Raw genomic sequence first — 18,201 nt, 5'->3', positions numbered from 1 at the left:
TCCTTTAGTCATCAGATGGGACCGGAAGCAGCAGTTCCTTTCTGCAAACACACGGGGCCCCATGGCCGCCTGTCCAGCCCTCCTCGGTGTGGGTTCTCAATCCGTTGCTACAGTGGTCTGCTATGTGTACAAGTCTCGTGTAATCATGTAAACTGTGGAGATTATTATCAAACAAAAGAAGTTCTTACCATGCCGAGATAAAATGTATTATGGAATGTTTTTCACTACTAGTTCTTGGCATTTGGTACTTTTGTGTGTGTATAATTAAAAAGTCATTTTGAGACTGTTATACGCATAGCTATCTGGCATTATAATGTCATTATTATATGACATTATGTTTTTTATGAAAGAAAATCAGTAAAATTTTAAATTGATTTGAAGGGTATTTTTAATTTATATATCATTCATAACTGTGTGTGATATTAATGTAATGAACAGTGATAACCTTAAAGAACAGTGTTTGATGATTCTGTTTGGTGATGGATGCATATTGTGGTGTCTGAATTCTTAAGTCCTTTTACACAAGTCTCCTGATGATTTCCCCAAAGAGCTTGACTTTAAGATGTGGAAACTGATGAAAGAATTGGCTCTTCCAATTTATAACCAGCAATTACATATCAAAAAAGATTAGAAACTAATGGTCAAGTCAAATGAACAAAGAAATGGACATACATTTTTAAGATTATATTTTTCATAGTAGGATGTGACAAACACAGTGTTATGGATACATAGACAAATGTTGGATTTTTCCAGTAAAAACAAATTTAAATAGAGTTTAATAAACAGATTCATTTTGCATTTTTTTAAATGGTTGCTATCCAAAAGAATTATAGACTTGGAAAACTCCAAGTGACCTTAGGGATTCTCCTGTCCCTCTCTCCATCCTATACACAAGCAAACCATCCTTCAAGGAGATTATAGCTGGCCCATGGCCACCGCAGGAGCTGCCTTCCAGACTGAACTGGTTCCCACCTCGTTAATCTGGCCTCACTGCCCTGCGTCCCCACACAGCTCCTACGCAGGCAATCATATGATGAACGGTGGTCTGGCAGAGGGAGCCCTGAACTAGCAACTGGGAGATGTGAGTGGTTGTTGGAAAACGGCACATGAAGGTCCTAAGTATATTTAACAGATAAATCTCATTTTAGATATTTTAAAACTTGGAACAGAGCGGTACTGTAACCCAGATGACATCCTATAATTGGTCTTCCTGTCTCCTGATGGCGTTTCAGTTCCAGATGTGGAGGGCCACCTGTCTCCCTGAGGACGCCTTCCTGAAGAGGTTGTCATGTGTCCACAGGCAAATCCATACCCTTCCCTCTAGCTCGAAACTTCGTCCTCTCTCAGTGTTCCCTATTGAAGCTAATGCTGTTGCCACCTATCCATCTGTATAAGCCAGAAACACAGACATCCCCCTCACACCCTCTATCAAATTTAACACCAAGTGCTATTTTTTGTATTTTCCAAAGTATGTCACCATTTCTCTATGACCCTAGAACAAACTAACTTTGATTGCATTGCACCTGGACAGTGCAATAACCATTTAGTTTATCTTCCCTCCAACGTTGTCAAAACAGTAGCCAAAATATAAAATTAATTGTCACTTGTCTATTTACAACCATCCTTAACATCTAATTTTACCCTTAGAATAAAGGTGGATGACTGCCCTCTATGTGGCCCATATCCCCTGATGTCACCTGACTCTAGCATCACCTGAATCCCGCTTACTTCTCCAGCTTCACCTCAAATACCCCCTCCCTTCCTCCAGGTCCACTAGACTCATCTCCATTTCTGAACAGGTCAACACTCTTCCACCTCAGGGCCTTTGCTCAAACTGTTCTCCTTGTGTATAATCCTTTACACCCCCTTTCCCTCCCTATTCCTCCATCAGGCTTGCCCTGAAGCATCCAACTCAGGGAGCTCCCCTGACCCTCTCTCTATGCCGGATCAGGCTTCTAGGTCTTAGGTTCCCATAGCATGATAGAAGTACATGTTTATTCAATGTCCCTCTTCCCTGCTAAACTGAAGCTCCATGAGGTCGGGGACTGAGTCTTCTCTCAGCCTCTCAGTTCCTAGCACAACCTGACATTGAACTGAAAAGAGAGTCTATCTTTGATTTAATCTTGCTGCCTGTCATGGCAGGAAAAGCCAAAGTCGCCATGGAGATAGCTGCCCATGATGCCATTAGGAGGATGCTCATTCCAGGGAGCTAAAGCGGAAGCAAAGTCCAAGGGAAGGAATGCAGTAACTATGATGGGGAAGCAGGAAGGACACCCACTTCTGCGCAGGCAGAGAGCGGACCATGCCTGTCAGAAGAAGGAGCTGAGCTGTCACAGCAGGTGCTGTGATCAGTTTTTGAGGCACATGGGCCACGGCGCAATTATGAAGCATGTACTCTGCTGTTACAAATCTGTCATGGGTAGATGACAGCACCCAGCAGAGAGCATTGCCCGCAGTAGGAGCTCCATAAGCATTTTTGGTTTGAATTCAATACCAATGACGAAATGAGCCCAGCTATTTGCCCAGGCTTCGGGAAGGAGCGAATGGCTCAGCACTCTGTCACACCATGACACACATGGTTAGTTGTATTGATTTCACTCCTAAATTGGAGGGAAGGGCTGTATTACATGGTTCTGTCATGTAAATCACTTTAAAAAATTATTCTTCCATCTATAAAATTATGCATATTTTGGAACATGATCTATCACTATGGAAGTGGAGGGGTGAATGGAATATTTCATCAGAATAACTATTTACTGACAATTCATACTATTTTATAGTCCATGTCTTTTGGAATGGATGGGAGTTCATTATTCACTGGTTTATAAAATCTTCCAGACTGAATGATGAACTCACATCTGTTACAATTGGTATGGATGATAAAACTGGTGTGAATTGTCCATAAATATTTATTGTCAGGAAATATCAACACGAATTGCTGTTTTTGGGAAAATAATGCATATTTTATTATTGATACATAAAGCAGGACATTTATGTTTACTACATATAATAACATAGCAATAAAATAATATTTTGTAGAATATCAGAGAGTTAGAAACAAAGACGAAATTTTGTGTTCTAAAGTGAGTTTTATGAAAACACTTTTGAAAGACCATGCTACTAACGTTAGCTTATTTTATAGTATTAAAAACTTTCACTTAGTCAAGAATTGGCCATTGAGTTTCAGGATCAAAATCAATTATAATTTCTGCTGTCAAAAATAGATGGTTTGCAAAGACCATCCTGTGGATAAGTGGTATATTCAGGATAAATTCAACAACCCTAGGTTCTTAATATGAGCCTTGGTCATGAGCCATAAAACCTATTCCTCACTGAATTCCATATTGTCTCTTCCCCCCCCCCCCAAAAAAAGCTCTTTTGGGGAAAAAATTTTCCACAACAAGTAACTCTAACAATATGTAAATACGTACATGTGTCTGTGTGTCTTCATATGTGTGTGTGTGTGTGTGTGTCTATATGTACGTGCGTTGCCTGAAAGACCATCTGATCCTACGTTTTTCCTGAAGAGCAGATAAAACATAATAGTTACCATCTAACTTTTAAAAGTCTCTATGTTTATTGGTCGGTGGCACCATCAGATAAAAGCGATTTTTCGGGGTGATAGAATGCTACAAAATCCAGAGCCCTAAGGAAAGGAACTGTAGGCAAACATGGAGTTCATATTCATTTTTGGTGTTCCTTGTAGGTTAAAAAAGACCGCATGGTCTCACTTCTCATTTCACCAAGCTGAGTCAACATTTTTAAAACCTGATCGATCCTTCTCAGGCTCACACAGGGGAAAAGGACCCCTCCCCCAGCAAACAGAGCCAAAGGCCAGTTTCCCACCCCAGCAGCTAGGAGAGCTTCAGTCCACCCCGCCTTCCGACAGCAGGGTGGTGCCGGGAATTCCATCCTCCACCCCTCCTTGCTCCACATTGGCCCCAGGGACCTTGGGCAAGGGCTGCACTCGGTCCTTCCCCGCAAGGCGGTGCCAGGGGTTAGCCCCCAAACTCTGACAGAGCCCCCCAGGGTTTGGCGTCCCAACTGAGCCAGCTCTGACACCTCCTTCAAAGTTCTACATTTCTTACGTTTTTCTCTTAAATTCTGACTTTCTCTTATATAGTCACCCACAGTGAGCACCCCAAGCTTCAACAATGTACACAGATGCTCTTTGGACATTTGAAATTGAAGTGTTGGGGCAAAGAACCACCAGCTTTTTTTGCTGGATGTATGAAATTGTTTTTCACGTGTTGACGTGGATTAGCCCAAGTACCGCTTCGCTTTAGTGCTGTGTTCGGGGTAGAAGCCTTACGCAGTGGGCATGGCTTGGAGGTTTTTGAAGATTTTTCAAAACACACCACAGTGGAACTCTATGTCTTTTGCTTGATTGTTTTCTTAGAAATTAAGGAAATGATTTTTGAGAGACTAGGCCTCCAGTTTCTTTCTTTCTTTTCTCTTTGCTCCACAGAATTTAGACACTATCCAAATCACATTTATTCTGTATCATCTTTTTAGAATTTGTTTTTCAGAAGAAGATGTTCAGCATTCAGCTTGTGACAACGGCTAGTTGTTGAACCTCGCTGAGATTCTTGTGGTTTTTTTCTTAATTGCAATTTCAACTCATGCACTTGAAATTCCAGGTGCTAATAGTGTTGGAAATGAGCTGGCATCCGATTTACCGTCAGAATGACGCTGAGGCTTCAGTCGTGGGAGTTATACACTTGGCCGTGATAAAGAAACACCTTTCTCCCCTCGTGCTCTGTGTCCATGGTATTGTGTAGCAGGGCGCCGAAGCCAGAGTGTTGGAGTGGCAAGGGCCCACGGACCTGAGCTCAGGTGTGGCTCCGAGCCCGGACCGCTCTGTGATGCTGTACTCATCACCTCAGGGTCTCAGGTGACGGTAAGACCCATCGTGTGGGACTGTTGAGAGAATCAGATTCAATGTCTATAAAGTGCACACCACAGAGGAAACACTGCATAACTAATGGCTATTATTAACATTATCCAACATTTGAAATTTAAAATGAGTGTAAAAGAATTTGGCCATTATCATCATATCTCTGAGTAGGAACTAAAAAAAAAAAAAAAAACACCTAAAAATTGCTTGTTGCCGGGTTTATAATGTCGAATCATTTTATGCAATACTTTACCTGGAATTTGAGCATAAAATTGGTTCCTGATTATCTGAGAGACATAATGCATAGAGAACTTTTTAATCACAAAATAACTACCCATCTATACCACTAAACACTTGTGAATGACTTTTCTCAATTATCTCCCCAAAATGCAGAGAACATAAAGTCGTTTTATATAATATCTAAAAATATCTACAGTGATGACAGCGCAGTGATGTGTATGTAGTAAAAATCATCAGGTGCATTCTAAAGAGAAATACAAGCAAATTTAGGACTGTATGTTCTTTCGGGTGACTTACTTGGCGGCTTCTCGTCATTAGTGCAATTAACTGTGAATTGCCATAGTGACGATCAGAAGACCGTGACCTGTGAAGTTGGGACCAAGTGATAAAAGTAGTCCTCCTTCGGGGAGGACAGGCGCCAAGGTCAGCCGCAGGCTATTGCAGTGTTAGACGGGGGCGTACAGACAGAAGGCTGGAACCCATGCTCATGCAGATAAATGTGGAATTTCCCGCACTAAATCCTTACCCACGCAGCCGATGCTGGGTTCCGCCACAGCCCAGCCTCTGTGTTGAGGGCTTGCTGATGTCCAGAGTCCTTGCCTGTCCTTCAATCTTGTTTGTTTTGATTGGCTGACTTTCCTGATTTGGCATTAGACACATGAGGGCCAAGTCCATTAAATGATGTCTTTCTTTATGGGATTCCTTTCCCTAAGTATTTCCAAAGCACTCTGCTTAATGATGTCACAGATTGTAAGAGTCATTATATTTCTTGTATTAGTCTTGTGTCAATGTCTCTGTTATAAATATCTCTTCGTTTTTCCATGGACTTCCTCAATAGTTCTTCTTATATGTTTTTAAGTTTTTAAATATGGAAGATTATATTTGAGATAGAATTCAAGGAAAGCTGGGCGCCTGGGTGGCTCAGTCGTTAAGCGTCTGCCTTCGGCTCAGGTCATGATCCCAGGGTCCTGGGATCGAGCCCCACATCGGGCTCCCTGCTCAGCGGGGAGCCTGCTTCTCCCTCTCCCACTCCCCCTGCTTGTGTTCCTGCTCTCGCTATCTCTCTCTCTGTCAAATAAATAAATAAATAAAATCTAAAAAAAAAAAAAATTCAAGGAAAGCTAAGAAAGCCTTCTAACTCATCTAGTTCTACCACGTGGTTCTATGAAGTAACTCCAAGATGAGCCCAGTCTAGGTGCCAACAACCGCCACAGTGGGGTGTCACGCGATAACGCTCCACGCGCCCCATGCCGTGCTGACCCTGTCCCACCTAACCCTGTGCTGGTCCCAGGAGGGAGTTCCTGCGATCCCATTCCGCGCGGAGGAAACGAAGACCGGCGGAGTTTAGTGACTTGCTTGTCCAGGCCCTGCAGCTGCTGGGTGGGGCGGACGCTGGACGGTGCCGGCAGGCAAGGCTCTCAGCCTTTGCCAGGCCACCTCTCAGCTTTCTTTGGGCCACCCGTTTCCCACAAATCATTGCTAATCCTCCCTCTGTGCCAAAGCTGAATTCACTTAATTCACACGCACACAAAACAATCCCCGGGGACGGGCTTAGTGGGGTTGGGTTATATCCATAATCTATTTTATAGGAGAGAATCTTCCAAGGGAACCAGAATGTATAGCAGCACCCAAATCTCAAAGCTACCGCTGCCCCTTTCTTTGGCTCATGGAAATGCGCGGGCAAGCCCAGACTGAGCCAGTAGGAGGAAGCAGGCCAGGAGCTCCTGGGCAGAAGGGTGGAGCCCTGACTGCATCTGGCTGCCTCCCTTACTGCCCAGTACCAGCTGCAGACCTCACTCCATGTCTCTAACGCTTCCTTGTCCAAACTCTAAATGAGGACACCAGTAACAGCACCTGCCCACGGCCTGTTGCAAAGGTGAGATGAATTAATGCATTTTAGCACAGTACAGCACCTGGCAATAGAAAACACACAGCAAACATCAGCATTGCTATTATTATTATGTCATGGTTCAAGGGGGAGCACTCAGCAGGGGCCCATTCACACAGCGGTCACTGACAAAGAATGCTGCATTAAATGAAGTCAGATCTGCACGAGCTTAGCGTGAAGTCCAAGGTCAGGGCGAGGATGAGACAAAAGTTTCTTCAACACCTACCATATTTTTTTTTTTTTTTTTTTTAAAGATTTTATTTATTTATTTGACACAGAGAGAGACAGCGAGAGAGGGAACACAAGCAGGGGGAATGGGAAAGGGAGAAGCAGGCTTCCCACCGAGCAGGGAGCCCGATGCGGGGCTCGATCCCAGGACCCTGAGATCATGACCTGAGCCAAAGGCAGTCACTTAACCAACTGAGCCACCCAGGCGCCCCAACACCTACCATATTAAGAGAGACAGCATAGGAGGGGCGCCTGGGGGGCTCAGTTGGTGAAGCGTCTGCCTTCGGTTCAGGTCATGATCCCAGGGTCCTGGGAGCGAGTCCCGCATCAGGCTCCCTGCTCAGTGGGGAGCCTGGTTCTCCCTCTCCCTCTGCCTGCTGCTCTGCCTACTTGTGATCTCTCTCTCTCTCAAAAATAAATAAATGAAATATTTTTTAAAAAAGAGAGACAGCATGGGAGATTCAAATATAGGTCCCGTCTTCAAGGAGCTTAACTCTTGTAATTGAGATATTTTCACATTTCCTGTAAAATGGGGTACTTGGTAATAAGTGTTCTAAGAAAAGCATACATTCTGTGTAAATGATTAAAAGAAAAATATCTTGTGATTTTTGTGATCAGGAAAGTCTGATACGATGAACTTTACAGATTTGAATAAGCAGAGGTAGGGAAGGGATTCAGAATGAAGGAATGGCACAAAGGAAAAATGAGCAGGTGGAGAGCCTCTTACTCTTGGTTGGGGATAACAATTGTCATTCCACTGGGGCCCAATGTTCCTGTGGGAGATGATTGGAAAGTAAGCACTGGCCTCAGGCCCATTAAAAAGGGCTTAATCCCAGGCCAAGAAAGCTGAAATTTATTCCACAGATAATGATAAATTTCCAAACGTTTTCACCAGTGAAGAAATGCAAAACAAACTGAGTTAATGAAGGTTTAACTAGGTGGTTGAAAAGGATGAATTTGAGGGGATAGAGAGACAGAAGGCAGGAGAGAATGGTGGAGAAGTTGTTGCAATAGTAAGACAAATTTGGAGTCGGATTATAAGGGACTAAGTGTGGTGGCCAGCTCTGACCACTGAAGGGATGTGGAGTATAGGATGGACCTGAGTCACTCTTCTTACAGTTTCACAAGGGACAAGTCCAAATTCTTTTGGTAACATAGTCCAATGTCTAACATTTTTCATGGAACAAAATTTTCACTAAAATAAAGCATAATATATTCAGAACGAAGGAGGAAATGTTATAGGAAACTGTCATTCGGCCAATGTTTGTTTTAAATAGAAATTCAAAGATGCTTCTACTCCCTAACTGGCTGTATTAATATTCTTCAATAATATTGAGTAATCTAAACTGATTAATTCAAAATTCTGTTTCTTCCAGCGCTCTAAAAAGATCTTTCTCCGTGCCTTTTGAGTGCACTATTATAGAAGATGGGTATTACTTTCCATCCAGGGCTCAGTGAAATAAGCATGCAATCTCACACTTTTGCAAGGATTTTTTTCAAACATAGAAACAGATACGGATTGATCCTGAATGTAAAAATCAAACACAGTGCTAATATTTATTAGACACCTTCCCAGTGTATCAATGAATTATTCAAGTTACTAGAAAAGATTTTCCATTACTGCCCTTTATTGTTAATATGAAAGTTTTAACAGCAAGTAAAGTTTCTAGAAAAATCTTATGAGCCATGTTGTTCTTTGGAGATTCTAATGACACTTGGGTCATGAACATCAGTCAGTAATGAACTATGGATTTCAGCTCTAACGATCGAATGCAATGGTCTTGATTTCTTGTCTGTGGCATCACACACACATGTGTAAGCACGCAGCAGGGCACGCAAGTGTGTGGGCCCCAAAGTTACCTCTGAGGTTTGGAATATCTACAGCCCAAAGGCAGGTCTTGTCTCCATGCTGGGAACCAAACAGGCTTCACAAAGGGCAACAGTCAAAGTACAACAATGGAATGAAGCCTTTCGTGCTCATTTCTGGGGTGGTCCAAGGCAATGGTCTGACCAAGACAACGCACCCTTCTCCGCAGAGAGCTGTGGAGTTGAGAGTTGAGAGTTACATCAGGAATTATGGGAATCTAATTTTGGGGGAATTTCAGTTATTACCGGTATACATGGTCCAGGAGATCAGATAGATTTGCAACTAAAATGTTTATCTTCCATGTAAAGAATTGGGGGAGCTAAGAAGATGATATGGACAATAAGACAAAATTACGTAATGAAGTCTAATGAATATTAGAGAAAGTTAGCACAAATACTCAAAGAATTACGGGTACATGTATTAATGTATGTCAGGTCTGGGTATATAAAGAATAGAGGCTCGCCATGTTGTGAGACTTTTAATGAAAGTTTTCATTTTTGAAAAGTAAATGAGGACATAGAAAATCATGTTTTATCAACATCAATGAGGAATATAAAAGAGATAATGGAAAAGAAAATAACAGTACTAACCACACTTTGAGACATTCTCATAGGCTAGTAATATCCTCTAACACTTTTCTGTTTTAATTGCAGCCAGATTTAATTTTTGCCAAAATACCACCTAGCCTGATACCTCCAATAGCAATTACAGAATATGACCCAATTATTTCTTTAAGAAAAAAAAGAACTTTTTTTTTGGTTAGGAAACTAGATATTTTAATGAAAATGATCTAAAAAATGCAATTGTAGTAAAATAGATGAGGAAATTGTACTTCCTTGTATTAAAATATTTTTCATAAAACATTAAAAATATATTAATGAGAATTTAATCTCATATAAACAAGTTAATCTGCTATAATATTGCTTTATGTATGTTTATATGAAATTGCATGGGAGTAAAACAAATTATGTCATCATAATATTGTTTTGTATCCCCTACGGAAATACTTGTATAGAACAGTTTAAAAAGCATATTATAAGAGAAAAAAAAACTTAGACTTAGTGAGGATGGTCTCTTTAAACAAGTTATTTTCTTGGAGGAGCAAGGAAAATTACTAAAAACAAAATTCACATTTAAAATTAGCCAGGAAAGGTCAATTGTCAATGTTGGTCTCAGTTTTCCTCAAATGTTAAATGGCAGCTCAAGGAAGAGAGAACCACTGGGCAAAATTTGGGAAGGAAAGAAATATTTTGAAGGATCAGATATAAATTTATTTTTTATTTTACAGTAAATTTTCTGACAACCGTATCTGTAGCTGCATTTAATTTTTACTAATCACGGTGGCTCAAAATTACAATTTGTACAGTATTAATTTCATAGAGTAATTCCAAAACAATTGTAAGGACTTAAAGAAATTTAGAATTTTGTGTAGTTTTATTTTACCTTCCGGCTTTTTAGAACCCTAATGTTTGGGGTCCTAGTTATGTAGTTTTATATAGGATTAATCGGTGGTTTCCTGGCGGACTCAGGACCAGAGCAATGGCTGGAGCAGCGGGCTAAGATGTGCAGCCCTCCGATGTATCTCATGCGTTTTATTTTACCTGGTCTTTCAGATGGGGCAATAATTAGACCTACCCGTAGCTTTTCCAAATGAGAAAACAACTGTAAACGCTTCACACTGATTTCTGCAAACAGCTTGCTTTTTCTTAATTTATAACATTGCATCTTATAACAGGCTGTCACTACATAAGAGGAGGTGATAAGAGTCCTGTGTCCTGAAATGTCTATCCAAATAATTCTATTTTACCTCATTGAATGGCATGTCAATTATCAATCTGACCTTGCAATAGTTCAGTGCCAATCAGAAATTCAAAATCCCTTATAATGTTTGTTCTTACCTTGGTATCTGCTCTCAATGCAATATGCAACTTTCTTTGTGCTACAAAGCTTTGTTTCATTAATTAAGTTGAAATGAGAATATGTAAAGACTTTTTGTTCCCTCGTTATTCACTAAAGAGGGTGGGCAGGTTCATCATCAGATCTCAAAACAAAATTGACACAACTGTGCTTATTTACACCTAAAAGAGATATTAGTACACTCACTGAAATGCATCTCCAGCCAGAGGTCAGGGTTAAGGTTACTGGCATGGTTTTATGAGGACGCTCATGTTGCACCTGTCGGCACTGTCCCTTGCCTGAAGATAAATAGCAGACTTCAGTTTCCAAAATAACAGTGTTGTTCTGTATGGCCTCATTTGTAAATAATCCAGTTTGAAGGTAAGCCTGAAGTCTTGATTTAAGGCACACTGTAAATGAGGGCCAGACCAAATCGCTGCGGGTGGGGCCTGTGACCAGCCTCATTAGTAAGTGAGCTTGGTCCTTCAGCGGATGACCTAGGAAGCAAACTGGCAAGTAGGCGGCTGGATGGGTGGATGGAAAATCATAAGGGAAGGTTGTAAAGAAAGCTTTTTAGAAACTGAATCACTGTAAATGCTCTTTCTGGAGGTGATAATCAGTTACTCTAAGTAATTTATTGATTATGCGACTTCCTCCAAAATCCACAGATTTCCTCCACGATCCCTCAGATTCTTTCAATTCCCAGGGTAGTGCTGCCTCCGGGCACTTCAGAAGTAACAGGAATTTCTTCAGGCCGCCCTGCTGCCCTCTGAAACAGTGTCTATTGAATCAAGAAATGAATGCTAGAATGTCTTGTGCCCTAGAAAATCTAACTGGAGAGATCTTGCCACTCCCTAGCTTCCCAGGATGTTATCAGACTTTGTTTCTCTTATAAAAACTACCCAGTAGATAAACAGGCTAAAGAACAAATCACTCTCATGAGAAAAAAAAAAAAAAATGAAACCCACAGAGCAAAAAAAGAAAAAAGAAAAAAATGTTAGCCCTCCTAAGTAGTGGGAAGAACACTAACTAAAGTAACATTGAATAACATTTCATGTACATTGAATCAACAAACAGGATTTTCATGATAGCATCCAGGGCTGTGGCGAACAAGTAAACTCAGATGTTGCCCGTAACATTCTAAATTGGCATAACCTTCCTGAAAATCAGTATATATATACCAATGACTGCAAAAAACTGTGAACTGTGCTTTGAAGCAGGAACCTGGCTTCTGAGAATTGGTTCCAGGAAACAACAGAACTAGAGAAAGAGAGGGTGCACACCAAGATGTGTATTTATTGCATCATTCTTGAAAATTGTGAAAATCGGAAAGTAGACAATGTCCCTAACTAGAGGAGGATGGCTACATAATTTATACTCCCTCAGCTCCGTAGCTGTTAAATAGTCATTAAAAAGTACAATTGTGTGTAACGTGTATCAATGTTGAAAAGAACAAATGCGATAAGTTGGTGGAACCGTGCACTCCGGTGACAATTTCTTCCAACCTCAAGGCCTTTCTCTGCATTTGTGCTTTGCCACAGGGCGTCCTTCCCAGGCTGCTTGTTACAAGCCTGTTTCTTCTCAGCATTCAGGTCTCAACTTAAATGTAACTTTCTCAGGAAACCTTCCTGGTCACCTGCCCAGACAGTCCCATCCCTCTCTGCCACATGCCTATTTGCATTCCTCGCTCAAACTTCTCACTCTGGGAAATGCTCTTGGTCGGTCATGGGTTTCTTGGCATACCTTCTGCCTCTTCCACCGGAATGTGAGCTCATGTGTTGACCAATCTTGTTCTCCACTCACTACACAGTGCATCTTCTTGAAATCACAGAAGTTGGAAGACTGCCTCTGATTTTAAATTAGAACCTGGTTCCTGGTGTCCTCTGTGAACATACGGCCTCATTCCTCTTAGGCTCCAACTGGGAAGCCAGTTTGCAAACGGTGCTCAGAGCACGTGACAATAGTGTGTGAGCACTGGGCAGGCTGTGCCGAGAAACAAAGAGCCTCTGCTCCGCCCCTGTGACAAGCAGCTTCTCTCTCCCACTGCGCCCACAGGCACCCCTCCCACAGCCCAAGCCCATAGACATGGCAGGGGTAGCCAGCCTTACCAGTGCCCCTCCCCTCAGCGGAGGCCAGCCTACTCGGAAGGAGGGTAGGTGACGAATTTGCTGTCTTCCCAGAGGCCAGGAAGGTTGCCTGGCCTATGCTAGACCCCCTTGACTCCTGAAATCCCCACCACTAAAGCTGCTTCTTTGAACCAAATATCTCTATGAAAATATAAGGAGCCTAGATACAAGGACCCACCATCACATGGCAGATCTTTTAAGACCAAGAATGTAGGTCTTGTCCATAGAAACCTGTAGAGGGGCAGTGTTCCTTAATAGACAGTATTTCCAAAAGACTGAAATTAAATGGAATGATTTACTTAGAGGCCTTGGGTGGTGAAGGACAGAAGGATAATAGATCCCTGGTAAGAGGACCCTGGAGTAAATGAGGGCAAGAAATCCGTTGAGCCCTGAGTCCAGGTCTCTCCCTCCACCTCCTGGAGGTTTTTCCCTGTGCAGATCTAACATAGCCAGAACCATCTGGAATAGAAGTTACACATGTGTGCTTGTTTGCCAGGACATTTGCCCCAGTTTGTTCAGAAGCTCCGAGTCTACTTCGCTAAGGTCAAATTTGGGAGCCTGGCCAGGGACAGGGGCCATGAAGTCCACCACCATCCCAAGGGACCCAGGGCCACGCTTTGAAGAGTCTAGAAGAGGAGAGAGAGCTTTTTTGGCCAAAATAGCAACCCATGCAGTGATGGTGGTAGATGGGGTGATTTTAGCTAGAATAAGAAACAGGAGAGCAAGTGTCCTAAAGCCCCATGTCAGTCAGTACTCTTCCTGTGGGGACGAGCTATGAGCCCGCACACTGCTCCATTTCTTCCTTTGGTGTCACCGTGTCTTCGCCGGCATAGCTCTCTCCTTGTGGTCGGCAATAGGCAGGATACCTTCTCACTCCACCCCCCTCCCCCGGCTACGTGCTTGATATAAAATGGCAATTATAACACAGTGTTGTTAGTACGTATTAAGTGCCAATTAGTACCTCAAAACACAAAATAAGGAAATCCAAATATACATTATTTTGCAAATATTAAGCAAATATAATGCTATGTAATTACGACCTAATTGTGGCTTGAGGCACAAGCGTCAGGTTTGCTTTGTCCTGTTGGCTTACTAGGACTGCATCTCACACGGTCAGCCAGCAATCTAGGGAACTGGCTAATCATGAACTGTGCCCCTGAAATTAGACAAATCAGGACTTCGTCGAAGCGAGAGAGAAAGAAACAGGGCCGCCAGCGCTCAGAGAGTCAAGCCTGAGCACCATTGGCAATAACCCATCTTTCCCCCACTCACTGAGGCACCCGCATATTGAACCGTCCCTGGAGGAGAAGAGAGCTTAGGAAACTCTGGAGGATAAGCTTAAGCCATAAATGGTTTGCTTAAAAAAATCCCACAACCAAGTATCTTGATCGAGACACAAGCAGGGTCCGAGGAACCAGTCTAGACTAGAAGGACAAACAACACCTGAGTAGGACCTGGGGTTCCGGTGAGTCTGGGTGACAGTGAACTTGTGCTTCTGCATGACTTGAAGATAGCAGGACTCGGGTCTGCTCCTTCTCTGAGGCCTTAGAGTGAACCCATTTTATAAATGATAAAGCAAAAAGCTTCCTCCATGCTGTTCTGTGGGCTGTCCCTCCTGTCTTGCCCCAGTGGAAAGTTAAATTATGGACAGTCCACTGTTAGTCAGGTGCAGGGAGACTGACATCCTAGTGGCTACATTAATAACCATTGTGGAAATTTCTCAACAGCTTTTTAAAGTCATAAGGACATAACACAGGTCCTCTCATTTTATCTGGGCACCTGTCCTCGCAGGTAGGTATTACAGCTGCTTGGATCAGAGATTCAGTACCAGGCTGAAGGTCCCATTGAGCCAGGATGCAAAGCGGTTTGTGTTCAACAAGCCCGGGTGCATTTCATTGTCCACTGGCCTCAACCCCTTGGGGGTACTATTGTTTTACTTCACCATGCCTTTGTCTAGACTCACCTCCTCTTAAAATCCTGATTCAGAGGAAAGCAATTGTGTGCACTAAGCTGAGGAATCTTCCATGATAAAAATGTAACTCAGGCAAATACACATTCTTCATTCGAAAGTATCAGAAGTCAGCATATTTCGCCTACCAGCATTTCCAACAAGCTTTAGTCTCACTTCTCACACAAACCCGATTTTCATTCCCCACCCCCCGCCCCACAATTTAGATACCTTTTTTTCTTTTTAACTATGTGTCCAAAACCTTGATTGGGCTTTAGCAAAACCTTGAACATTTGTAAAAATTTTGTTGGGCAAGCTCAAGTATTTTCAGATGGCATTCTGTGTCAACACGCTTGGTGGCAAAGTGGATGTCTCTTGCCACATTTAACTCACCAGTGTAGAGGCTGATAAAAGTTGATAGTCATAGCTTTGGAAGATATTGCAAGGTTATTTTAAACTGGGACAGCCGTAAAAGGCTCGGAGTTTTTCACTGTGTCACTTATACGGCAGTTAAGTCAGCTCAGCCCAACAGATTGCTCTGATTTGTTCATTTAATATATTATTTTTGCATTATTCGAGCTCATTTGATGAGAAAAGTTCCCACTCCGTAAAATTTCCAGCTAATGGCTCGGAAATCTATTTGAATTTTGCACCCAATAATTCATTTTAGAATTTCCAAGGAGTAGGTAGTTAAGGCAAGCCGAGGTAAATCCTAGATAAGCAGGAAAGCATCTGATCAACATGTGTTTTCACTGTAAGCACCATTAGTGAGTTTATCTCCTTAATTATTTTCTGCAATAGGACAAAGAGTGCAGCAAGGCCATGGAGGCCTTTTACTTTGTGGCTCCGTGCACTGTGCAGGTTATCCATCTAAAGCAATCTAACCAAACTTTGTCATGTCGGCGATCACCAGCATAGACCTACGTAGGCTTGAGTTCGGAATTCATTACATAGGTGAAAGTTCCAACAAAGGTAATTTGGGAAATATATCTCCCCATAGTTTACTGCATTTGCTGATAACATTTGGTAGAGATTTGAAATTTCTTTTTTTCATTTTTGTGCCTCAATTACAAAAAAAAAAAATTAGAGCTGAAAGTGGGTTGTATCATTAATGTTTCCTGCTAATGGAAAACTGTAATAACAGCTGTCATTTTGGCTCATTTTAAAAAATTTTCAGTATCAGTCTAAAAGTAGTAAAATTATTTCTAATAGGTTTGCCTCACTCCTGAAAGCAGCAATCAATATTTCTCTTCCAATTAAAATCATGTATTTGGTTATCTCTGGAGCTGGTTGGAAATTATCGTGTGGACAAACAAGAAATTATATTAAACAAAATTTAGATATTAAATGAAAACACTATAAAAAGTGGGCATTTTCTCCATCTTGGAATAAACGCTGCTAATAAAGTGAATGGAATAATCTGATTTTTCATTTTGGGAAAAAATTTTCTCAAATTTGAGGGTGATCCAGATAAACCCCACTTTAAGTCTAGGAAGACTTTGGGAAAGAGATGAGGCTGTCTAACTATAGAGACCCTCCGTGCACTTAAACACATTTGATCAAACTTGTCTAAATTCACATAGACGCTATTTCCATGGATAGGAACTCACAAGCACATAAATAGTGAATAAAGAATAAGCGTTAGGCAAATTTTTGGCACTACATTTAACATATAGTTTATTTAGAACTGAATTTGCTTATATTGAATCTGGCTTGGGTAAACCCACAAAGGAGTAATTTATTCATTCATTCCTTCCTTTTACAAATGTTCAGTTTGCATTTTATGCCAATGAACAAGGTTTATGCTATAAGTAGTATGACCTGTCCTTCAAGAGGTGGTAAAATGTAGGAAAACTAAGCAAACATCAAACACTTCCTGAGGGTTCCAAAGTGACATGGAAATAAGGAAGCTGGATGGATTGCAGGCTATGGCCCTAGGAATTCAGAAGAAGGAAAGATGACTGTGGAGTCAATTTCACAGAGGAAGGAAGTCAGAGCTAGCCTTGGAAACGGTAAGGTCAGACTTACCAGGAGGGAGAGGGGAGCATACTGCTATGGGGAATTTCGAAGAGAGAAATGAAAATTGCATGGATTGGGGTTAGGAAGAAATCTAGTCTGTGTGGAGCGGGAGGTCTTGATGAGAAGGAGCAAAGTAGGAGATTGACCTCATGAGGAAGAGCAGAGTATAGAGGGCCCAGATGATGGGGAACTTGAATTTGACACATCATACGATGTGGACACAGATGTTGGTTGGGGTCAGGAGAGAACGCGTTAGGAAAGTTAATTTGCAGGCTAAGTAAGCAAGCAAGAGGAGGCCGTGGAAGATGGGAAGACAGAATAGACTACTAGCTACAACCCGGGGTGGCCCGGGTTTATGGAACAGACCCACCATGCACTACACATTGCAAACTGAATACAGCAAAGGGAGGAGTCAAAGATGGCGCTAATCTTCTGAGCCCAGACTCAGGGCTTGCGAGACTAATGAAGTCAGCACTCACCTCGTGGGTCGATTTGAGAACCTCCACACAGCATTAGATTCCATCAAGGACTATTCAAGGATCATATGAAACAGTGTCCTGAAGGAACACTTAAAGGACGATGGGGACCTTGGACTTTGTTCCATAACTTCCCCAACTTCTGTGTCTTTGAATTGGCTTTTTTTTTTTTTTTAAGATATAGAAAGGTAGCTACGAGATTCCTACTGTTTACCTCTTCACCCTCTTTAAAAAAAAAAAAAGATTTTATCTTTTTGACAGAGATTGAGAGTGTGTGTGTGAGAGAGAGCACAAGCAGGGGGAGCGGCAGGCAGAGGGAGAGGGAGAAGCAGAGCTGAGCAAAGAGCCCAATGCGGGACTTAATCCCAGGACCCTGGGATCATGACCTGAGCCGAAGGCAGATGCTTAACTGACTGAGCCACCCAGGCACCCTAAGAGAGGTTACTTTTGGGGTCTAGGAACACTCAATAATTCTTCCATATAAATTAAAGGTAATTGCTTCTTTGATTTATGTTACTTTGGCTTACAAAAGATTTCATAGAAATACTTTACTTTCAAAGAACAGGGGAAACCAGTAAATCATAAATGCTCATAAAGATGGGCGTATGGAATGTGA

The 18,201-nt window shown here is 42.0% G+C and overlaps 1 protein-coding gene across 2 annotated transcripts in view; it reads left to right on the top strand.

The window, feature by feature from the left end:
- Window positions 1-18,201, top strand: part of PACRG (parkin coregulated) — a 509,483-nt gene that overhangs the window by 481,473 nt on the left and 9,809 nt on the right. The window lies entirely within an intron of this gene.

The sequence above is a fragment of the Phoca vitulina genome, unplaced genomic scaffold (genome assembly GCF_004348235.1).
Source record: "Phoca vitulina isolate PV1807 unplaced genomic scaffold, GSC_HSeal_1.0 scaffold9, whole genome shotgun sequence".
Classification (NCBI taxonomy): domain Eukaryota; kingdom Metazoa; phylum Chordata; class Mammalia; order Carnivora; family Phocidae; genus Phoca; species Phoca vitulina.
Note: the sequence above shows the minus strand (reverse complement) of the source record. Positions and strands in the feature narration are given on the sequence as shown.